Consider the following 25,576-nt stretch of genomic DNA (forward strand, 5'->3'; position numbering starts at 1 on the left):
TCAAATCTATGAACTTGAATATAAATATTATAAATTATGAATACATTTTCCCAGGGGTACACTTTCCTCAAGAGAGCTTTATTTTTGAAAACCTCATGAAAACACATTTACACACACAAGTGTATGATGCTGCAGGTACTTAAAAATGTTACCGTGCTCCCACTGATGGGCTAACCTGGTGCAGAAAAGCAAATAAACAATAAGAAACAACTTGCAAAACCCAGTCCAGATTAGCAGCAGGTACAGTATAAAATCAGAGACAGTTCTTGTTTAGGAAAATGACCATATCCGCCTTCTCAGGCAGGATGCGTGAGCGTTCTGGACAGATAGTGTCTCCTGCTGTGGAAAATACACGTTCGCTGGGTGTGGAAGAAGCTTGAACGCATAAATAGGAGAAAGCGCGATCTGACAGCAAAGGATAAGTCTTTTGTTGGTTCCACCACCATGCAGCAGGGTCGTCAGACATAAGTATCGGTGGAACGTCCTGGTACATCTGCAGCTCTCTCTCCACTCGTTTCTTGATGGACATGGAGCTCTGTTATTTCGCGGTTATTTCTTTTTTTTTTTTTTGTAAAGTAAAGCCACACTTTCGACCGCCGACGCCAACTGTCCATGCTTGAGCTTGACTGACTCGCTCGGCTATGCTAACACTTCCGGCGGTGGGCGCTTCTTCGTTGGTGCTCAGCGGCTTCTTCTTCCGGTTCGGCTGACTTTTTTTAAAAATTTTTTTTTTTTTATCCGGTCGGCGGACTGGGTATCGAAAATAGGAATCGAAATTTAAACTTTTGAACGATACCGGGAGAATCTGAAAGTTAGTCCCGGTTCCAATCGATACTCGATACTCTATACCCAACCCTAGCTAGAAAGGACCGGAGTTTGGGGACCCCTGGTCTATATTGTCTATATTTAGCAACACAACTGAAGTGAGCTCAGCAGGATTACATTTTTATTTAAATATTTCCTAAAGCTGCTGTGCCTCCCTGGAAGTCTTTGGGTGCCTTTCAGGGGAAACCTGTCTCACTTTTAAAAACTCTGGCATGAGTAGTTTAAACTATTTTAGTTTAATTTCACAGCTGTAACTTATTTTTACAATTTTACCTAAAACACTACATGACCTGTCATGGCAGCAGTTTTACCATAAAAAAGATTCATTCAATTTGATACCACAAATTACAGGTTGACCTGCAGGGGTATGAATTGTTTTCAACCGTAGTAGTTCCACTGTAGTTTGTAAATCACGACCGTTGAAGACAGAAGGGACCATGGAGGATGCTGAGGAGAAAGAAAAAACTGAAGGAAACAGAGTTTAATGGCGACTGAGGACAGAATAGAATGAGACAGGAGGGTGAAGTGATATCCCTCACCTGAGAATGACCCTTTTTAGGGTCATGCTCACTCTGACAGTGGCAGATGGCTCGAGAGGAGGAGCGGGACACTCATGGAACACACCAGAGGTAGCAAATCAGAGAAAAGCTGTAAACGCAGACCAAGTGGGACAAAAAAAGACAGAAGGAGAGACATTTTTTGGGACGCAAAACTTGGAAGGGGAAATAAGAGCGTGAAGAGTGATTTAATGGAAGAAAACAAGAGAGAGAAACTTTAGAAAGAGCTTGGGTCCAGCCAAGGAAAGCATGTAGAATTGAATTAGGGCACAGGGAACACAACCAAGCAGGCAAAAAGTGGAGAAGAGCAGGGGTGCATGGAGAGAGAGGAGGACCATTACATTTCTTACATTAGCCGTTACGTCCCTTGGTGACTGTTGGAGGGTAAAAAGGGGAGAAAACATCACAGAGTCGGCAGAAGGATTAGGATAATTGAAGAAGACTGTGAAAGGGAGAGCAACTTTAGTGGGAAGAGAGGGTAAGACTAGGGCTGGGCGATATATCGAAATACTCGATATATCTTGGGTTTGTCTCTGTGTGATGTAGAAAATGACTATTTCGTAAGTAAACGAGTATACGTTCTCACGCAGTTGCTTTTAGCTGCGGGCGTTACACTACGGACTTTTCTCACTCTTTCTTGTCTCTCTTTCGCACAGAGAGATAAAACAAGTGCACCTTCTTACATACGTCACATACTGTCGCGCGTGCAACGTCATACGCTCTCGCGGAGCAGAGAGGTAGAGGCATGGGTAAAGTTAGCTGTTTCAGATGGTGCAGGCGGAGCGGTGCGAGTGGTAATACGAGAGACAGAAGGTGCGAATCAGGTAACAAATGGAGGAAGAAAAATTAATTCCCAAGAAAAACAGCACGGGTCCATCGTCTGGCGGTGGTTTGGCTTCAAGCGGGAAGATGTTGAACAGCAACAAAATATGTCAAGTAAGCGGCAAAAGCGTTGCTACAAAAAGTAGCAGCACTACTAATGTGTACCCGCTAGAGAATAAGGAGTGCTTGAAACTCTGTATGTCAACATCTCTGGCCGGTGCCACACCCAACAAAATTCTGAATCAACCAGCACTGACCCAATTGCGCCTGGCATCTTCCATTTCCACATCAACACCGTATGAAAAAAATAGTCAAAAACAGAAGGAGCGAACGTCCGCAGTAACCTACCACATTGCGAAGGACATACACATTTTGATTTCCTATTACGCAGCACATTTTTATTTTACAGTTTTTGAAATATCTTGTGTGACATCATGTACAAAAGTGCACTTTATTTGTTTTAAAATATTGTAGTGGCGTTCTGTACAAAAAGTGCACTTTAATTTAGTGTTTTATTGATATGTCATCTTAGTGACATCATGCACAAAAGTGCACTCATAGTTTGTTTTGAAATGTCTCTGACAATCTTGCACTTTCTGTTTTGAAATGACATGAATGTTTGTGCCACTGCTTAATAATTGTTTAATAAATACAGTTTTGCTAAATTGACTTAGTTGTGATTTCACTCTCTGCATGAAAGTTTAAAATGAGCATATATTAATGCAGTATGAACAAGAATGTTTTAATGTAGACACAGAGAATCATCATACCGGTGTGATTATATGCATCAACTGTTAATTCAAGGCTAAGGCAAAATATTGAGGTATATATCGTGTATCGTGACATGGCATAAAAATATCGAGATATTAATAAAAGGCCATATCGCCCAGCCCTAGGTAGGACCCAACTATATTTGCAAATACTGTTGGTTTTAGACAATATCGGATAGCAGGTGGCTGCCGGTTCTCCATAGTGACATGATACATAGTGACATGATACATAGAGTTTATCTAGAACTGGATCTGCTAAGCACTTCTAAGCTTTTAAAACTTGGAGCTCATCATCTGTATATTGTTGGGATCTTACCGAATATGCGTGGTGGTCAAGCTAGCTCTGTTTTCAATGGGTACTAGGCGCCATTTGGCCTTTCTCAAAGAAAAAATTCCCTATGCTTGTGTTGTTTTCGGCCGTACGAATCGCGAAAAGGATAAACATGTCTTCAGAGTTCCTTGAGAGGTAATTAAAAAGGGAGGAAGGGTGACAGATTTTAGGAAACGACAAGAAAAGCATGCAGCTCACACTCCAGTCCAAGAGAGCAGAGTCGAAGAATGCATGAGTTTGCAGTGATTACTCTGTTAAAGGTTTGTTTGATATATTTTTAATGTTTATTATTTCCCATTAAGTATTATCTTGATATTTGTATTTTTCAAACACATGTATGCTACGTTTTGTTTTTTTAAAAAGCACCAACTCACAGTGTCTAAATAAAAGAAAGTAAATGTGAGCAAAACCTAAAAGACTTAAGCTTTTACCAAAGGCAACAATCATCAATGAAGTTTTCAGCACATATACAATGTTGACATCTATAGTCATATTTTGATAAAGAAGGGGGAAAAAATGCTACTCGTAAAGGGCGCAAGCAACAACAACAAACATCAGTAGACGCAAAGTTAAATCATGAAATGCAACCTTACCCGAGCAAAAACGATGCATATTTATTATCCGGGGGAGTCTTGATAGCAATTTCCGTGACCCAGCCACACACAAAGAAGTTGTAGACCGCCATGCTTTTCCAAGTTTCCATCTGTTTTGTCTTGAAGAATGTAGGGCTGCAACTAATGATTATTTTTGCAACTTAACGCTAAGAAAACGGAAATGCTGATTATCGGTCCTGCTAGACACGACACCTATTTAATAAAACCACCTTAACATTTGACGGCCAAACAATTACACAAGTAGACTTGGTAAAGAATCTGGGTATTATCTTCGACCCAACTCTCTCATTTGAGTCACATATTAAGAGTGTTACTAAAACAGCCTTCTTTCATCTCCGTAATATCGCAAAAATTAGTTCCATTTTGTCCACCAGCGACGCTGAGATCATTATTCATGCGTTCATTAGGTCTGGATTACTGTAACATATTATTTCCGGGTCTCCCTATGTCTAGCATTGAAAGATTACAGTTGGTACAAAATGCGGCAGCTAGACTTTTGACAAGAACAAGAAAGTTTGATCATATTATGCCTATACTGGCTCACCTGCACTGGCTTCCTGTGCACTTAAGATGTGACTTCAAGGTTTTACTACTTACGTATAAAATACTAAACCAGGGGTCCCCAAACTACGAATTTTGCCCGCCAGCGTCCAAAATCCGGCCCGCCGGAAGTCCCAAGTCCCAAGTTATTTTTTTAAATCTGTCCTTTCTAATCCATTTTCTACAAACCGTGGTAAAACTCCCGACGGTTAATATTACCATTTCAAATTAAAATATTTTTGAAAACTAGTATTGATAATCTATAAAATCCCGGACCGGTGACACTGCTCATTTACTGGAGAAACAAGCTACTGCAAGCTAGCTTAAAGGTGAACTGCACTTGTTTTGGAACTTTGCCAATCGTTCACAATCGTTATGAAAAACGTGATGTTTTTTTTTATGCATTCTAATATGAATAAAAGTCTGCTTACAGCAGAGCCAATGGGAGCTCCACTATTCCGCCCATAAAATCAGATAAATAACCATTCAAAAAGTGCCAACAATGCACAATTGACATTTCGTGACTTGAATATTACCCAAGTATTAGTGACATTGTTAATATAAGCGCTAACACGGACCAACTATTTATAGCGGCGACGTAATCACTTGCGTGTCTCCCTATGTTTACATCATGGAGTGGTCTACTGATTCCTCGCTTCCCTGCTCCCTGTAGGTTTATTGTAGATAAATAAATCATGCATCTCACCTGGACAGTAGATGGTTGAGAAGATAATCCGACAAGTTGGGACACTTTGACCGCCATATGGGACCTTGAACTGGCAAGGACCACACGAAAAGCACTAGTTCCCTCCACCCCGTTTCTTCATGAGGATTATGAGTCATTCTTCACCTCAATGGGAATATATGAATATCCCAGCAGTCGTCAGCCTAATGACAGCAGAACTTGTACAGTAAGTGATGTTTTATTATGTTTGTTGGCTTTCATAGTCTGCAGTGAGCAGAAATCAATGATGAAGAAAAAAAAAAGCAAATGTCGTGATGCGTTTTTCTTTTTTTTTAAATTAATGCGCAGCGTATGCTGAAAATTCTCAAATTACATAAATATCAAATATTATAAATGTGCCTGTTACTACATTAAATATATAAATACTGTACATCATGTATATAAAACCCCTAAGGAGATGTTTGGATGTTTTTTTTAGGGGCTTTACAAGCAGAATTGAACGGCTTCTTTAGGCTCCATTGTAAGCGGACTTTTGTTCAAATGTATTTAATAGTTAGAATGCTTTTTTTTTAATCCATCTGTCGTGATTTCTTTCTTAATGATTCTTAACCATAGGCAAAATGCCAAAAACAAGTGAAATTCTCCTTTAAATGCTAACATGAATACAAGAGACATTTTACAAATTCAAATAGAAGAAGATAAACACTCAAATAACGATAATATGGCTCATAAGAAGCCAGAACAATATTCAATTTGTTTCTCCTGCCAAGAAAGTATATTGTTTGTCTAATAAAATATTTTAGTTTTTTTTTAGTTTTTTTTTTTTAGATAAAGATTATTTATGTATTTAATATTTGTTTACTTACTACCGTATATTATTTATTTATTATTTATTCACTTTTCTGTTACGGAGAACAAGGAAATGGGTATGGTATGAAAAGGGGTAGGATTATAAAAAACTCGGACGTGCTGTAATGAAACAACTGGAAATATGTGATGCATTACGTTGTATCGTATGCATGTTTGAAATAAACTGAAACTTAACTGAACTGAAGTGTGTCTATACTTTTAAAGCACAGTCAACAATAATGATAACAGTCATAATTTTGGTCAGAATATCCCTGATATGAAATGTTCATATTGTTACATCCCTACTGTGCTCTCTCATAACAGAGTGATAGACTTGAAGAACTATACACGGAGGTGTCTACAACAGGAAGTGAACCTGTGTGACGTCACATAAACCGAAAGTCACTCTTGAACATAAACACTCATAAAACAATTACAAAACCCAAAACCAGTAAAGTTGGCACGTTGTGTAATTCGTAAATAAAAACAGAACACAATGATTTGCAAATCCTTTTCAACTTATATTCAATTGAATAGACTGCAAAGACAAGATACTTAATGTTCGTACTGAGAAATTAAATTTCTTTGGCAAATAATCATTAACTTAGAATTTAATGGCAGCAACACATTGCAAAAAAGTTGGCACAGGGGCATTTTTACCACTGTGTTACATGGCCCTTTCCTTTTAACAACACTCAGTAAACATTTGGGAACTGAGGAGACCAATTTTTGAAGCTTTTCAAGTAAAATTATTTCCCATTCTTGCTTGATGTACAGCTTAAGTTGTTCAACAGTTGTCGTATTTTACGCTTCTGTGTCCGAAATGAACAGCTGGGCAAGTTCTCCATCAAACACGCCAGATTCCCTCTCCTCATTTTCAAAGTCAGTCTCGTTGTCCTTTAGCATAGCAAACTAGCACAACAGTAAAAGCCGACTTCTCTTGCCCCGTTGTGCGTATCGATTCGCTACCGTGCTGGTCCCCTTCTTCTCCACTGTGTGCTTCACCGGGATGTCGAAAGTGAGCGGCACCTCGTCCATGTTGGTAATGTGTTTGTCAGCAATGTTTTTATTTACAACACACATTGCAGCACTATATGCTCACTGGGGGCGTGCCTTTAGCGTCCTCTCTCACCTGAAACCTTCACCCTATAACGGCCGCATGCTGTCCTCAGTCACGTCCAGTTTTCCTCCATATAAACAGCGTGCCGGCCCAGTCATATAACATTTGATTTGATTTGATCTATGGCTTTTGGAACTCAGTGCACACACAACAACCTATCTGTATTCGATAAGAGGATTCTATAATGGGCTTAAACTCGATAATTTCTTGACGAACATCATCCCAAGTACCGCCTGAAGGATTGAAGGTCATGGGCATTCAATGTTGGTTCTCAGCCTTGCAGCCTACGTGCAGTGGTTTCTCCAGATTCTCTGAACCTTTTGATGATATTACGGACCATAGATGGTGAAATCCCTAAAATCCTTGCAATGTTGAGAAATGTTGTTCTTAAACAATGTTCTCACGCATTTGTTCACAAAGTGGTGACCCTCGCCCCATCCTTGTTCGTGAATGACTGAGCATTTCATGGAAGCTGCTTTTATACCCAATCATGGCACCCACCTGTTCCTAAATAGCCTGTTCACCTGTGAGATGTTCCAAATAAGTGTTTGATGAGCATTCCTCAACTTTCTCAGTCTTTTTGCCAGTTGTGCCAGCTTTTTTTAAACATGTTGCAGGCATCACATTTCAAGTGAGCTAATATTTGCAAAAAATAACAAAGTTTTCTAGTTCAAACGTTAAATATCTTGTCTTTGCAGTCTATTTAATTGAATATAGGTTGAAAAGGATTTGCAAATCATTGTATTCTGTTTTTATTTACGATTTACACAACGTGCCAACTTCACTAGTTTGGGGTTTTGTATATGGCTCTCAAGAAACCAGAACGATATTAATTGATTCTTCTGCCAAAGAAACTATTTTGTGCGTGTTTATTGTTATTTTTCAAAAAAACTTGGTTAAAATAGTTTAAAAGTACTTTTTAAGCATTTTCAACAATACTACAGGATAACCTTTGCTGTAAAATATTCATATCATTACATCCCTACTCCCTGCCCACAAATTAAGAATGCCTGCTCAATTTTCATTTACCTCAGACTATTATTCTTCCTGTTCTGTCGGTACTCCACATCAACCGCAGCCTGCCACAATGGTCTGTCCCACCCGGACAGCCTGTCCCAACCAGACGGCTCTCAATATCCAGAGGACAAACGGTCAGAGACGGACTCCAGACCAAACCTTGTTAGTGCCAAGTTCAGGCCAACAGAGACTTTTTCTTCAAAATACTCTCTTAGCCAATACTGCTCTTAAGACAGTATTAACAAAAACCCTTATTCCTCATGGCCATGACACCATCTCTTACCCACCCTGCACATACGACTTCCAGGCCTCACTACACATCTTAAAGGGGAACTGCACTTTTTTTGGAATTTTGCCTATAATTCGCAATCCTTATGAGAGACAAGAACGCCTATGTTTTTTTTTTTTAAATGCATTCTAACGTAAATAAATGGCAAGCGACAATGGGAGCCATCATGTCATTGCGTCTATCCCGACCATAAAACCTAATATATAACCATCCAAAAAGCGGCAACAATACTCCATTTACATTTTGTGACCTGAATATTAATCAAGTATTAGCGATATTGTTATTATAAGCACTAACGTTATCGACTTACAGTCGCGGTCAAAAATGTACATACACCTGTAAAGAACATAATGTCATGTCTGTCTTGAGTTTCCAATAATTTCTACAACTCCTATTTTTTTGTGATAGAGTGATTGGAGCACATACTTGTTGGTCACAAAAAACATTCATGAAGTTTGGTTCTTTTATGAATTTATTATGGGTCTACTGAAAATGTGACCAAATCTGCTGGGTCAAAAGTATACATACAGCAATGTTAATATTTGGTTACATGTTCCTTGGCAAGTTTCACTGCAATAAGGCACTTTTGGTAGCCATCCACAAGCTTCTGGTTGAATTTTTGACCACTCCTCTTGACAAAATTGGTGCAGTTCAGCTAAATTTGTTGGTTTTCTGACATGGACTTGTTTCTTCAGCATTGTCCACACGTTTAAGTCAGGACTTTGGGAAGGCCATTCTAAAAACTTAATTCTAGTCTGATTTAGCCATTCATTTACCACTTTTGACGTGTGTTTGGGGTCATTGTCCTGTTGGAACACCCAACTGCGCCCAAGACCCAACCTCCGGGCTGATGATTTTAGATTTTCCTCAAGAATATGCAGGTGATCCTCATTTTTCATTGTCCCATTTACTCTCTGTAAAGCACCAGTTCCATTAGCAGAAAAACAGGCCCAGAGCATAATACTACCACCACCATGCTTGACGGTAGGGATGGTGTTCTTGGGATTAAAGGCCTCACCTTTTCTCCTCCAAACATATTGCTGGGTAATGTGGCCAAAAAGCTCAATTTTTGTTTCATCTGACCACAGAACTTTCCTCCAGAAGGTCTTATCTTTGTCCATGTGATGGCAGATGAAACAAAAATTTAGCTTTTTGCTTCTCATCAAACATTTTTTCTTGGTGAGGATTATGAGTCATTCTTCATCTAAACGGGAATATTGCAACATCCTAACAGTCGACATCCCAGTGGGAGCAGATACTGTAAAGTAAGTGATGTTTTATTATGTTTGTTGGCTTTCATGAAGTCTGTGGTGAGTAGTAATCAGTGATGTTGTTGAGGGAAAAAGCAAACGTCGTGATGCGTTTGTGAAATTAACTATGCTGTATGCATAGAATGAGTAAAATACGTAAATATTAGGCTACATGTTATTATGAATGTGTCTGTTACAACATTTTATATATACTTACAGCGTGATATAGAAGTGTTTGGATGTTGTTCAGTGCTTTAGACTTAGACTTAGAAAAATATTATTGATCCACAAGGGAAATGGTTCCACAAAGTAGCTCAGTTACAAAGGATGGAAAGGATAATGCACACAAGGGCAAAAAAAAGAGGGCGAAAACAAAATGTATACCTACTCAGTGGCCTAGTGGTTAGAGTGTCCGCCCTGAGATTGGTAGGTTGTGAGTTCAAACCCCGGACGAGTCATACCAAAGACTATAAAAATGGGACCCATTAGCTCCCTGCTTGGCACTCAGCATCAAGGGTTGGAATTGGGGGTTAAATCACCAAAAATGATTCCCGGGCGCGGCACCGCTGCTGCCCACTGCTCTCCTCACCTCCCAGGGGGTGAACAAGGGGATGGGTCAAATGCAGAGGACACATTTCACCACACCTAGTGTGTGTGTGACAATCATTGGTACTTTAACTTTACTTTAAAGTAGACTAAAAATGTACCATAGTAGCAATATAAAATATAGCATACGTAATATTTACATATTATATATACAGTATATAATATAATACAGATATTATAATACAGATATATTATATTATGTTTTTATAATATATACAATATATAACAAATCCCAATTACAATGTACTATATTATATAGGCAGAATAGAGCGACTCCCAGTGGTTCCATTGTAAGCAGATTTTAGCTTGCTTGTATTTACTAGTTCGAGTGCATAAAAAAAGAAAAATATATATATATGTGAATGATAGACATAATTCCAAAATAAAATGCAGTTCCCTTTTAAAGCAAAGCCACTGTCTCTGCCAACTATTCTCAGTCAGATGCGGAAACTGTAAATTTGATCTTTTTTTTTTTTCTTTAGCTAAAAGGCTAATCAGCGTGCTGTTAAAATTGTCAACCTCTGAGATGTACTTAAAGGTGGTAAAAAAATATAATATGGGATGCCTTTTATTTTCCATAAAACTAAATCATATGTTATTACACTAAAACAGGATTGTATAGTGTTGCATTGCGATATGGATTAGTGTTGACTGGGGTTGTACGGTATATTACCGCGATACTAATGAATCACATTGGGTACTATACCGCCACTAAAAAGTACCGGCCCCCCGTCGTCGTCACGTCGTGTCATTGCTGGTTTACGAGCAGACGAGCATATTCGGCAGCGCACAATCACGGAGTACTTACAAGCAGACACGGTGTGTAGACAGAAAAGGGAAAACGAACAAATTTTGGCTTAAAAACTAACGATAAAGGTGAAGTTATAACACTGAAATGCCCTCAGGAAGAGGTGCTTTACGACATGGCTAGCTAGCTAGCGGCAAAAGTCCAGCCCCAGTCGGCAGTGTTTTAGCTACTTCTAAATCACAAATCCTTGTCTCCATGACGACAAATAAAGTATGTTTCTTACAAGTATCATCCCTGCAGGATGAGGAATAGCTAAACATGCTTCACTACACACCGTAGCTCACCGGCGTCAAAATGTAAACAAACGCCATTGGTGGATCTACACCTAAAATCCACTGTAATGATACCAACTACAGTAGCGTATCTAGTCGATACTACTATGATTACGTCAGTATTTTTTGGCATCACATCTTCTTTCGTTTTTTTTTTAATTTGTCCAAGAAAATATTTCCCTGGACACATGAGGACTTTGAATATGACCAATGTATGATCCTGTAATGACTTGGTATCGGATTGATACTACAGATGTCTGATAATATCGGACTGCCGATATTATCGGCCGATAAATGCTTTAAAATGCAATATCGTAAATTATCGGTATGGGTTTCAAAATTATCGGTTTCAAAAAGTAAAATGTATGACTTTTCAAAACGCCGCTGTGTACATGGACATAGGGAGAAGTACAGAGCACCAATAAACCTTAAAGGCACTGCCTTTGCGTGCCGGCCCAATCACATAATATCTACGGCTTTTCACACACACAAGTGAATGCAAGTCATACCTGGTCAACAGCCATACAGGTCACACTGAAGGTGGCCGTATAAACAACTTTAACACTGTTACAAATATGCGCCACACTGTGAACCCACACCAAACAAGAATGACAAACACATTTCGGGAGAACATCCGCACCGTAACACAACATAAACACAACAGAACAAATACCCAAATACCTCTTCCGGGACGCTACAATATACGCTCCCCCCCGTCCCCACCTCAATCCCGCACCCCAACCACCTCAACCTCCTCATGCTCTCTCAGGGAGAGCATGTCCCAAATTTCAAGCTGCTGTTTGAGGCAAGTTAAAAAAAATATAGTGCCATGTTGCCATTTTTTTCCATATTTTGAGTTGATTTCTTTTGGAAAACCTTGTTACAATGTATAATGCATCCAGCGGGGCATCACAACAAAATTCGGCATAATAATGTGTTAATTCCACGATTGTATATATCGGTATCGGTTGGTATCGGTAATTAAGAGTTGGACAATATCGGAATATCGGATATCGGGAAAAAAGCCATTATCGGACATCTCTAATTGATACCCAAATTTGTGGTATCATCCAAAACTAATGTAAAGTATCAAACAGAAGAATAAGTGATTATTACATTTTAACAGAAGTGTAGATAGAAAATGTTAAAAGAGAAAGTAAGCAGATATTAACAGTAAATGAACAAGTAGATTAATAATTCATTTTCTACCACTTGTCCTTAATAATGTTGACAAAATAATAGAATGGAAAATGACACAATATGTTACTGCATATGTCAGCAGATTAAATTAGGAGCCTTTGTTTGCTTACTTACTACTAAAAGACAAGTTGTCTTGTATTATTTTATTTAAGGACAAACTTGCAATAATTACATATGTTTAATGTACCGTAAGATTTTTTTGTTAAAATAAAGCCAATAATGCCATTTTTTGTGGTCCCCTTAATTTAAAAAAGTATCGAAATACATTTTGGTACCGGTACCAAAATATTGGTATTGGGACAACACTAGTGTTGACTGTAAAAACCAATCACCGATGCACAAATATTTGTTGGGCTGTATCAACCACAACAATATGCGACTAATTAAACCGAGAGACAAAATTAAGTTTTCACAAACGTCATAATTAGCAATATTTACAGTATATGTATTCTCTGTTAAACCAACATGTGTTCGTTAAAAAAATATTTGCCAAAACTTATGATGCAAAACGTAATTAGCAATACGTCAATAAAAACAAGCTAGCTTACCAGCACATTTCGATGGAGGGGAAACAACGTTTTCCAGTCTCTCTGTCGTCCTTTCTTGGGGTTCCCTCTTCATTGGTAGGTGTAACCGGTTGGATTCATCTTGTTAGTTACACCTTTTATTAGTTTATTTTCAACTTTTTCTGTGTAACGTCTCTTGTCTCTACTCGTCGTTTGTCGAGTCAAGCAGGTGTGTCAATCAGCATCTCTGGTGCGGTACTTCCGGAAACAACTATTTTATTTTATTGGCTTTTATTTATTTTTATTTTTTTATTTATTTTTTGTTCAAATCAAATAGGGATATTAACAACGTTTATTTGCTTTTTAGAAAAATCAAAGGAATAGGTGGTGGGCGGATTTTTCATTTTCTTAAATAGACGTTTGTTTTACTAAATTACATAACTAAATTGGTTACCAATATGTATATTGTTGTTATTTGATAGCTATGGAAGCCCGTTTCCACCACAGAAAAAAAATGTCTTCATTAAGTCATAATTATAAGAAAATAAAGTCGAAATTATAAGATAAAAAGTCATAATTATGAAATGAAAAATCGAAATTATGAGATTTTAAAAAGTCATAATTATGGTATACAAAGTAGAAATGTTGGTAAAAAAAAAAAAAGTCGAAATTATGAGACAAAAATTAATTAATATAATTTAAAATATCGAAATTGTGAGATGAGAAAATCAAAATTAACAGATTAAGAATCAGTTTAATTCACGGGTGTCCAAAGTACCCGCGGCTAATTGTTTAGCGGCCTACCACCCATTCTGGAAATGCTATTGCAAAAATGTAAAATAAACATTAAAAAAAGTGGAATGAGGTGAAATCTAACGAGGAAAAGTTGCAATTAGGGATGTCCGATAATGGCTTTTTGCCGATATCCGATATTCCGATATTGTCCAACTCTTTAATTACCGATACCAATATCAACCGATACCGATATCAACCGATATATGCAGTCGTGGAATTAACACATTATTATGCCTAATTTGGACAACCAGGTATGGTGAAGATAAGGTACTTTTTTTTTTTAATTAGTAAAATAAGATAAATAAATTAAAAACATTTTCTTGAATAAAAAAGAAAGTACAACAATATAAAAACAGTTACATAGAAACTAGTAATGAATGAAAATTAGTAAAATTAACTGTTAAAGGTTAGTACTATTAGTGGACCAGCAGCACGCACAATCATGTGTGCTTGCGGACTGTATCCCTTGCAGACTGTATTGATATATATTGATATATAATGTAGGAACCAGAATATTAATAACAGAAAGAAACAACCCTTTTGTGTGAATGTGTGTAAATGGGGGAGGGAGGTTTTTTGGGTTGGTGCACTAATTGTAAGTGTATCTTGTGTTTTTTATGTTGATTTAATAACAAAAAAAAATATTTAAAAAAAAAAAAAAAAACGATACCGATCATTTCCGATATTACATTTTAACGCATATATCGGCCGATAATATCGGCAGGCCGATATTATCGGACATCTCTAGTTGCAATGTTGACACAAAGCTGCCATGCAGGCTGTTTGTTTTTCTTTTATCTTTCTTTATTTTGCTTTTTTTGCCTGTGCTAAAAAAAAAAATGTTTTAAAAAAAATTCAATGTTATAATCAATTATTGACCTATTCAAGGCTCCAATTACTTTAAATATTTCACTTTAAAATGTTTTATGTGGAAAATATGTGTGGTTGCCATATAAAAACAATGTTTTCTTTGACATAAGAGCATAAAACAAACAAAATAATAGTTCAAACGTAAAATGGACAGATATATCTGAAGTTGATCTCGTAATTTAAGTGTTGAAAGTAAAAAAATATATGATAAAAATGTATTACTTTATGAGTGGGGGACCTTTTGGATCCCAAATATATTTAATGGGATTTTATTTATCTTTTCACTGTGATTAATCAAAAATAATAATGAATTAAAATCAATGGTGTCCTGCATTATTGATCTTTTTATGGCTCCAATTACTTCACATCAAACATTGCTTTCTGAATGTTTTGGGCGGTGGGGAAAATACTGCATATTTCAGTTTTAGTATAAAAAACAAAGTTGTCTTTGACAGAAAAGGCATAAAAGCTTTTTTTTTTAACGTTATATCAACCTGAAGTTGATATAGAGATTTACTGTAAGCGTTAAATTAAAAAAAATAATAATAATTTGACTTATTTTTAAAATTTTAATGACTGAGACCCTTTATATTTATATATTTTGTTATGATTTGAAAATGAAAAATATCAAAATGGCCTCCGCATGCTTTAATTTTTCCGTGTGCGGTCCTCAATGGAAAAAGTTTGGACACCCCTGGTTTAATTGGACAATTTTAACCCACAAGGAATTTGACTTGGTATAGGCCAGTGGTTCTCAAACTTTTTTTGTCATCCCCCACTTTGGACAAGGGGGAGTTTTCAAGCCCCACCTGCCCCCATCGCCCCAACAGAACGCTAATGCCAAGCTTAACATTTTCAAATTTATTGAACATCAAGTAACATCAAGTTGTATACATTCAAACTCAATAACATAAAATAACATCAAGTTCAATAATAAATAAAATAACTGTGCAGCTGTGGTATAACTTGCATCAAGTTCAATATCAAATAAAATAACTTGCATCAAGTTCAATAATAAATAAAACAAAAGTGTTATAACTTGCATCAAGTTCAATAATAAATAAATAAAAAGTGTTATAACTTGCATCAAGTTCAATAATAAATCAAAAAAAGTGTTATAACTTGCATCAAGTTCAATAATAAATCAAATAAAAGTGTTATAACTTGCATCAAGTTCAATAATAAATAAAATAACTTGCATCAAGTTCAATCATAAATAAAACAAAAGTGTTATAACTTGCATCAAGTTCAATAATAAATTTAAAAAAGTGTTATAACTTGCATCAAGTTCAATAATAAATAAATAAGTGTTATAACTTGCATCAAGTTTAATAATAAATCAAATAAAAGTGTTATAACTTGCATCAAGTTCAATAATAAATCAAATAACTTGCATCAAGTTCATTAATAAATCAAATAAAAGTGCCACTTTGCAAAAAAAAAAAGGAGGAGTTACGCATTTGGCAAGACAGGGGAAGTGAACATGAGTTTTACAGTACTCCAGCATTAGTGGCTGAAATGAGCCTGTTTTGCACTGCACAGCTTTTCAAATGGGGGTTGCAGGCTTGACACTGCCACTTTTAAAACCTCATTGAGTTTGAGGCTGAGCTGCCTTGACGCGAGTGCTTCCCGGTGAATGACACACAGTGTGTCCAATGTGCATTTGGTGCAACCCTCTTTATTAGAGCCTGCAGCCCGTTTCTTGACTTTGCCATGGTCTGTGCGCCATCAGAGCAAAAGCCCACACAGTTTTCCCATTTAAGGTCGTGTTCTTTGAGGAAACTGTCCATTATCTTGAACAGCTCATCAGCAGTGGCTCTATTTTTTATGTATTTGCAAAACAGCAAATCCTCGCACAGTGACTCGCCATTCACAAAGCTTCCGCTTAGCCCCGCCCCCATTAGTTACTGTTGCTATGTCTGTCAAACTTTCGCTCCTACCTAGGAATGTAAAGCCTACAGGAAAAATAAGTAATTTACATTTATTTATATAGCGGATTTCACAGACAGAATCACAAAGTGATTTACAGTGTGTATAGAAAATGAAAGCATAGTAAAAAAAAAAAAAATCTAACAATATAATTTAAAAAAATTAAAAAAATTAAAGTTAAATTTCCTCCCGTTCCTCGCGCCCCACCTGTCATGTCTCTATTCCCCACCAGTGGGGCGCGCCCCACACTTTGAGAAACGCTGGTATAGGCTGTGTGTGAGTGTGAATGTTGTCTGTCTATCTGTGTTGGCCCTGTGATGAGGTGGCGACTTGTCCAGGGTGTACCCTGCCTTCCGCCCGAATGCAGCTGAGATAGGCTCCAGCACCCCCCGCGACCCCAAAAGGGACAAGCGGTAGAAAATGGATGGATGGATAGGCTGTGCGCTTTTGTTCATTGTAAAAAAAAAAGATCTATAACAATTAACTAAAAATATAAACAGTACTTAAATAACTAATATCTGCAAGGCTAATAAATAATAGTGCAGTGGTGAATAGAGCCAAGCCAAACAATGATGAAGTGAGCATGAGTAGTTGTCCCGATACCAATAATTTAGTACCGATAGTGGTACCAAAATGTATATTGATACTTTTCGATACTTTTCGATACTTTTCGATACTTTTACAAACAAAGGGAACTATGAAAAATGTCAAAATTGGCTTTATTTTAACAATACAACCATACATTAAACATTCATAGTCAAAAAACAATTTTACAAGGTTAAAATATAAATCAAAAGGCAGTAAACACATTGGGCTTTTCTTGTTGCACTCAAAGAACAATTTACAATTTTCCATATTACAAACCCCGTTTCCATATGAGTTGGGAAATTGTGTTAGATGTAAATATAAACGGAATACAATGATTTGCAAATCATTTTCAACCCATATTCAGTTGAATATGCTACAAAGACAACATATTTGATGTTCAAACTAATAAACATTTTGCAAATAATCATTAACTTTAGAATTGGATGACAGCAACACGTGACAAAGAAGTTGGGAAAGTTGAGGAATGCTCATCAAACACTTATTTGGAACATCCCACAGGTGAACAGGCTAATTGGGAACAGGTGGGTGCCATGATTGGGTATAAAAGTAGATTCCATGAAATGCTCAGTCACTCACAAACAAGGATGGGGTGAGGGTCACCACTTTGTCAACAAGTGTGTGAGCAAATTGTTGAACAGTTTAAGAAAAACCTTTCTCAACCAGCTATTGCAAGGAATTTAGGGATTTCACCATCTACGGGCCGTAATATCATCAAAGGGTTCAGAGAATCTGGAGAAATCACTGCACGTAAGCAGCTAAGCCCGTGACCTTCGATACCTCAGGCTGTACTGCATCAACAAGCGACATCAGTGTGTAAAGGATATCACCACATGGGCTCAGGAACACTTCAGAAACCCACTGTCAGTAACTACAGTTGGTCTCTACATCTGTAAGTGCAAGTTAAAACTCTCCTATGCGAGGCGAAAACCGTTTATCAACAACACCCGGAAACGCCGTCGGCTTCGCTGGGCCTGAGCTCATCTAAGATGGACTGATACAAAGTGGAAAAGTGTTTTGTGGTCTGACGAGTCCACATTTCAAATTGTTTTTGGAAACTGTGGACGTCGTGTCCTCCGGACCAAAGAGGAAAAGAACCATCCGGATTGTTATAGGCGCAAAGTTGAAAAGAAAGCATCTGTGATGGTATGGGGGTGTATTAGTGCCCAAGACATGGGTAACTTAGACATCTGTGAAGGCGCCATTAATGCTGAAAGGTACATACAGGTTTTGGAGCAACATATGTTGCCATCCAAGCAACGTTATCATGGACACCCCTGCTTATTTCAGCAAGACAATGCCAAGCCACGTGTTACATCAACATGGCTTCATAGTAAAAGAGTGTGGGTATTAGACTGGCCTGCCTGTAGTCCACACCTGTCTCCCATTGAAAATGTGTGGTGCAATATGAAGCCTAAAATACCAGAAGGGAGACCCCCGGACTGTTGAACAACTTAAGCTGTACATCAAGCAAGAATGGGAAATAATTCTACCTGAGAACCTTCAAAAATTGGTCTTCTCAGTTCCCAAACGTTTACTGAGTGTTGTTAAAAGGAAAGGCCATGTAACACAGTGGTGAACATGCCCTTTCCCAACTACTTTGGCACGTGTTGCAGCCATGAAATTATAAGTTAATTATTATTTGCAAAAAAATAAATAAAGTTTATGAGTTTGAACATCAAATATCTTGTCTTTGTAGTGCATTCAATTGAATATGGGTTGAAAAGGATTTGCAAATCATTGTATTCCGTTTATATTTACATCTAACACAATTTCCCAACTCTTATGGAAACTGGGTTTGTACATATAGTCTGTCATGTTCAAGGATTAGGTAAGAATATAATTTACTGACATTATATTAAATGATTCATGATTTATAGTTGCCACTCCTGGTCTGTGCTTTAAGAAAAATACAATTATTGATTATTAATTAAGTACTAAAAACAAAACTATGGATACATGTACACAGATAAGCCATGTAGCAGGTAAAACACATTTATTAAAGATAAAACACAAATTGCATGAATTTATTACAAAATTTTGTAATTTAACTTGCAGTAGTTGACGCTAATTGGGTGGTCTAAACTCCACTAATATTTGGCATCAAGCAAAGCAGCTGTGTGCACGTCTGCTTATCACAGCTCCCTCCCCCCGTTTTCACCGCATTCTATAGAGGCACTATAGAGAGCCTACTGACCAACTGCATCTCTGTCTGGACTGGAGCCTGCAGTGCCTCAGACTGGAAGTCTCTGCAGAGAGTGGTGAGGAAGGCGGAAAAGATCATCAGGACTCCTCTTCCTCCTATCCAGGAGATCGCAAAAAGCCGCTGCCTGACCAGGGCTCAGAAAATCTGTAGAGACTCCTCCCACACCCACCAAGGACTGTTTTCACTGCTGGACTCTGGAAAGAGGTTCCGCAGCCTCCGTAGCAGAACGGTTTTGTAACAGCTTCTTCCCTCAGGCTATAAGACTCTTGAACGCATCATAATAATCCCCTCAATTCCCCCCAAAAACGGATTAACTCGCTGGAATATGAAGACAATATAACATACATCCATAAACGTGGATGCATATGAAAAAGTGCTATATATTTATCTGTACAGTAATCTATTTATTTATATCTGCACCTTATTGCTCTTTTATCCTGCACTACAACGAAGTAATGCAACAAAACGTTGTTCTTATCTGTACTGTAAACTTCAAATTTGAATGACAATAAAAGGAAATTTAAAGGCCTACTGAAATGAAATGTTCTTATTTAAATGAGGATAGCAGGTCCATTCTATGTGTCATACTTGATCATTTCGCGATATTGCCATATTTTTGCTGAAAGGATTTAGTAGAGAAGATTGACGATAAAGTTCGCAACTTTTGGTTGCTGATAAAAAAGCGTGACATCACAGGTTGAAGAGCTCCTTGCATCTGCACATTGTTTACACCAGCAGCGAGAGCGATTCGGACCGAGAAAGCGACGATTACCCCATTAATTTGAGCGAGGATGAAAGATTCGTGGATGAGGAAAGTGAGAGTGAAGGATTACAGTGCAGTGCAGGACGCCAGGGTGTATCTTTTTTCGCTCTGACCGTAACTTAGGTACAAGGGTTCATTGGATTCCACACTTTCTCCTTTTTCTATTGTGGATCACGGATTTGTATTTTAAACCACCTCGGATACTATATCCTCTTGAAAATGAGAGTCGAGAACGCAAAATGGACATTCACAGTGACTTTTATCTCCACGACAATACATCGGCGAAACACTTTAGCTACGGAGCTAACGTGATAGCATCGTGCTTAACTGCGGATAGAAACAGAAGAAACATGCCCCTGACTGGAAGGATAGACAGAAGATGAACAATACTACTATTACTTCTACTATCAGGAGACACCGAACCAAACCCTGGACCTGTAACCACACGGTTGATGCTGTGCAGCCTGGCGAAGCCTAGCAATGCTGTTGCTAACGACGCCATTGAAGCTAACTTAGCTACGGACCTCGACAGAGCTATGCTAAAAACATTAGCTCTCCACCTACGCCAGCCTCATCTGCTCATTATGACCCGTGCTCACCTGCATTCCAGCGATCGACGGCGCGACGAAGGACTTCACCCGATCATCGGTGCGGTCGGCGGCTAGCGTCGGATAGCGCGTCTGCTATCCAACTCAAAGTCCTCCTGGTTGTGTTGCTGCAGCCAGCCGCTAATACACCGATCCCACCTACAACTTTCTTCTTTGCTGTCTCCATTGTTCATTAAACAAATTGCAAAAGATTCACCAACACAGATGTCCAGAATACTGAGGAATTTTTCGATGAAAACAGACGCTGTTTGTTTTGGGACACAATGGTGTCCCAATACTTCCGTTCAATCCGTGACGTCACACGCAAACGTCATCATACCGAGACATTTTCAGCCGGATATTTCCCGGGAAATTTAAAATTGCACTTTATAAGTTAACCCGGCCGTTTTGGCATGTGTTGCAATGTTAAGATTTCATCATTGATGTATAAACTATCAGACTGCGTGGTCGGTAGTAGTGGGTTTCAGTAGGCCTCTAAGTCTCTAAGTCTAAAGTTGTCATTTCAAATTACTTGTATTCACAATCTAAGTTGAAACGGAGTATTCTCACACACCGTCAATCTAATCTTCATTAGGGCTTGGATTCATGATATGTTCAAATAAACAAATGCCGCCGGATAAATAAGGCAAACGTTTGCCCGGGGTGGCAGACGTGTGAAGAAATGAAATGAAAGGCGCTCTTGTGTACATTTGAGCGTGAGCATCTACACTACGCTGCTCGCCGGGTGTGAGGAATGAAACCACCATCATCAAAGCGTAATATGGCACATTTCTTAATCAAAATGTGCCTCAAATACATCCGACCGCGCTTCATATCTCTGTGCAGTGTCGATACGGCAAGTGCTCACATGTGTAGCCTCACTTTTAACTCTCACACACACTTGATCTACTTAGATCTCCCACATCTAACTGCCACTTAACCTCACTTTCTCTACTCACCCATCTGCTCGCCTCCCCCCCCCCCTTTCAGCTTCCAATCCATCATCCAGCTGCGTTCCGTGTAATGACCCCATGAACAACATGAATGCACCCCCTTCCCATCCAAATCACACGTGATCAGATAGTGGTCTTTGTTCAGAGTGCAATCTTGGCCTACTTCACTGCTGCATCTGCCTCTGGAAATTTTGTTTCTCTCCTCCGCTGTCCTTTTTTTTCCCCATTCCTGTGACATTTTTTCGTCTTGAGTGGTCTTATCATCTTTGGCCCTTTTATTCGCCTCGAGCTTTGAACTCGAGTCCCCTTTCGGACTAAAGCTGGGGAAAAAAAAGCAGCCACCTATGCACTCCGCTAAGCCACATAAATGATGATAAAGTCAAACATGTGCTGACATGAGGCGGGAGTATAAATCTTCTGACATTATGACATACAGATTTTATGCATCTGTGTAACAGGGGACGGGGTGAGTTATAAAAAGATGAATGTGCATGTGTGAGACCTCCCTTGTATATGAAGAACATTTGTCTATATAGTTAGACGTCTGCTGGAAAAAAATAAATCCACTAGAAACTGCAGGTTTTTGACCCTTTTTGCTTTCAATCTACCCTGCAACAGAAGGCTTACTCATCGCCTCTCCAGTGAATTTACAAAACCCAAAACCGGTAAAGTTGGCACGTTGCGTAATTCGTAAATAAAAACAGAATACAATGATTTGCAAATCCTTTTCAACTTATATTCAATTGAATAGACTGCAAAGACAAGATACTTAATGGTCAATTTTTTTTTTGCAAATAATCATAAACAAAAAATGTAAACACATTGCAAAAAAGTTGGCACAGGGGCATTTTTACCACTGTGTTACATGGCCTTTCCTTTTAACAACACTCAGTAAACGTTTGGGAACTGAGGAGACCAATTTTTGAAGCTTTACAGGTGGAATTATTTCCCATTCTTGCTTGATGTACAGCTTAAGTTGTTCAACAGTCCAGGGACTCCGATGTGGTATTTTAGGCTTCATATTGTGCCACACATTTTCAATGGGAGACAGGTCTGGACTACAGGCAGGCCAGTCTAGTACCCGCACTCTTTTACTATGAAGCCACGCTGTTGTAACACGTGGCTTGGCATTGTCTTGCTGAAATAAGCAGTAGCGTCCACGAAAACGTTGCTTGGATGGCAATATATGTGACCCGTGCTGGCAAAATGAGTCGGAATGCGCACAGGCTAATTTTGAGCTACAGGCAAATAAGTGAAAAAAATGTATCTTGGTTGAAATTGAGATTTTCACAAAAATGAGTCCATAAAGCCACAATCTAGCGATCCCAATCATCGAAATAGCAAGAAAACATCTTAAATCACCTTTATTTGAAGGTTTTGTACGAGGTATGTCTTCAGAAATTAGTCCTTTGTGTTAAAATTCCTTGAGAAAATCCAGTGTTTTCAACGCTCACTCGCGGCAATAAGGGGGAATCCCCCTAGCCATATTTGGTATCATTGTGACGCCAAGTTTACGTACTTTCTAAAAATGAGCATGGAATTCCCGATGACGCCATTCTGAACCAATACAATTAGAGTTTTTAAACCTGTCCCGACGTAAACAAATCAGGCTTGTTGCTAACCGGTCGCTGTGAGGCGTACCCTCATTGGTTGAATCACCCCGCGCGGTGCATTGTGGTATCATAGCAGCGCCCTGATGAAAAACAACACAGTAATTCGAGCGGAATATTTGGTGAAAAAAGGTGATTTTCGAACATTTAATTTTTATTTTTGTGGATAAGTTAGACTGTTTTTTACATTCCGTAATGGATTTAGAAGGTGGAGAGTGTACACAGGCGTTTGCAAGTGCGCTAAATTCACTGCAGTCTGCGAATCTTCTTAGTGCTGCTGGTCAGGAATATTACGGACAGCTGACCTGCTGACAAACTGACCAGTGAACAAAAAAACTGTGACATAACAGTGTTGAAATTTTTGTACATAACCGTTTTCAATAGAGTTGAATATATATTTTTCCTTTAGACATGGGATTTGACTTTAATTGTATTAATTGTTGCTATGGAGTTTTGTTTTGGAACATTCTGTTCTGGAACAGTAAACTTTAAGCTGGTTTTTCTCAAAACGGACCCTCAAACTTGGTCGACTTCAATCGGATGTAACTCTGTCATTTTCTGTCCGATTCCAACAAACCATATATCATTTTGAAGGTCTTTAGATGGAGAATGTGTAAATAACAATAACTCAGTTTTTAAAATTTCCTCATTGTGACTCATTTTGCCAGCACAGGTCACATATGTTGCTCCAAAACCTGTATGTACCTTTCAGCATTAAATTACCCATGTCTTGGGCACTAATACACCCCCATACCATCACAGATGCTAGCTTTTGAACTTTGCGCCTATAACAAAACCGGATGGTTCTTTTCCTCTTTGTTCCGGAGGACACGACGTCCACAGTTTCCAAAAACAATTTGAAATGTGGACTCGTCAGACCACAGAACACTTTTACATTTTGCATCAGTCCATCTTAGATGAGCTCAGGCCCAGCGAAGCCGGCGGCGTTTCTGGGTGTTGTTGATAAATGGCTTTCCCTTTGCATAGTAGAGTTTTAACTTGCACTTACAGATGTAGCGACGAACTGTAGTTACTGACAGTGGTTTTCTGAAGTGTTCCTGAGCCCATGTGGTGATACCCTTTACACACTGATGTCACTGGTGTCGCTTTTTGATGCAGTACCACCGTAATATCATCGCTTACGCGCAGTGATTTCTCCAGATTCTCGGAACCTTTTGATGATATTACGGACCGCACATGGTGAAATCCCTAAATTCCTTGCAATAGCTCGTTGAGAAATGTTGTTCTTAAACTGTTCAACAATTTGCTCACGCATTTGTTGACAAAGTGGTGACCCTCGCCCCATCCTTGTTTGTGAATGACTGAGCATTTCATGGAAGCTGCTTTTATATCCAATCATGGCACCCACCTGTTCCCAATTAGCCTGTTCACCTGTGGGATGTTCCAAATAAGTGTTTGATGAGCATTCCTCAACTTTCTCAGTCTTTGGTCTGTGCCAGCTTTTTTGAAACATGTTGCAGGCATCAAATTCCAAATGAGCTAATATTTGCAAAAAATAACAAAGTTAACAGTCCGAACGTTAAACATCTTGTCTTTGCAGCCCATTCAATTGAATATAGGTTGAAAGGATTATCAAATCATTGTATTCTGTTTTTATTTTCGCTTGACACAACGTTTCAACTTCACTGGTTTTGGATTTTGTAAGTTTGTTGTTTTGGCTTCTTGAGATGCTTGTCTGCTGAAGAATCATATACTGTAGTCGAAAATTGTATAAATTGGCACAGGTAATTTGGGTCAGGGAGATGCACCAAATATAAGGTGGCCATCACTGGAACCAACTCTGACCAAGCGCTGTTTTGTGCATGCACAACTTTAAGATACAGTGCATCCGGAAAGTATTTACAGCACTTAACTTTTTCCACATTTTGTTATGGTACAGCCTTCTTCCAAAATGGAATAAGTAAATTTTTGTTCTCAAAATTCTACACCCAATACTACATAATAACAATGTGAAAAGAAAAAAATTATTTGCAAATTTATTAAGAATAAAAAACTGAAAATCACATGTACATAAGTATTATGGCCTTTGCTCAATACCTTGTTGATGCACTTTGGCAGCAATTACAGCTTCAAGTCTTTTTAAACACGATGCCACAAGCTGGGCACACCTCTCTTTGGGCAGTTTCGTTCATTCCTCTTTGCCCATTGTTATAAGTACACCTCTGCATAGCATTG

At 38.4% G+C, this 25,576-nt stretch overlaps 1 long non-coding RNA gene across 2 annotated transcripts in view; it reads right to left on the reverse strand.

The window, feature by feature from the left end:
- The window catches only part of LOC133644241 (uncharacterized), a 37,464-nt gene extending 24,159 nt beyond the window's left edge, over nt 1-13,305 (reverse strand). For both annotated transcript variants that reach the window (XR_009824745.1, XR_009824744.1), the window contains exon 1: nt 13,104-13,305. This is a non-coding gene — a long non-coding RNA (uncharacterized LOC133644241). The remainder of the gene's footprint in view (nt 1-13,103) is intronic.
- Between the last annotated feature and the right edge of the window lie 12,271 nt (nt 13,306-25,576).

Source organism: Entelurus aequoreus, linkage group LG27, assembly GCF_033978785.1.
Source record: "Entelurus aequoreus isolate RoL-2023_Sb linkage group LG27, RoL_Eaeq_v1.1, whole genome shotgun sequence".
NCBI lineage: Eukaryota > Metazoa > Chordata > Actinopteri > Syngnathiformes > Syngnathidae > Entelurus > Entelurus aequoreus.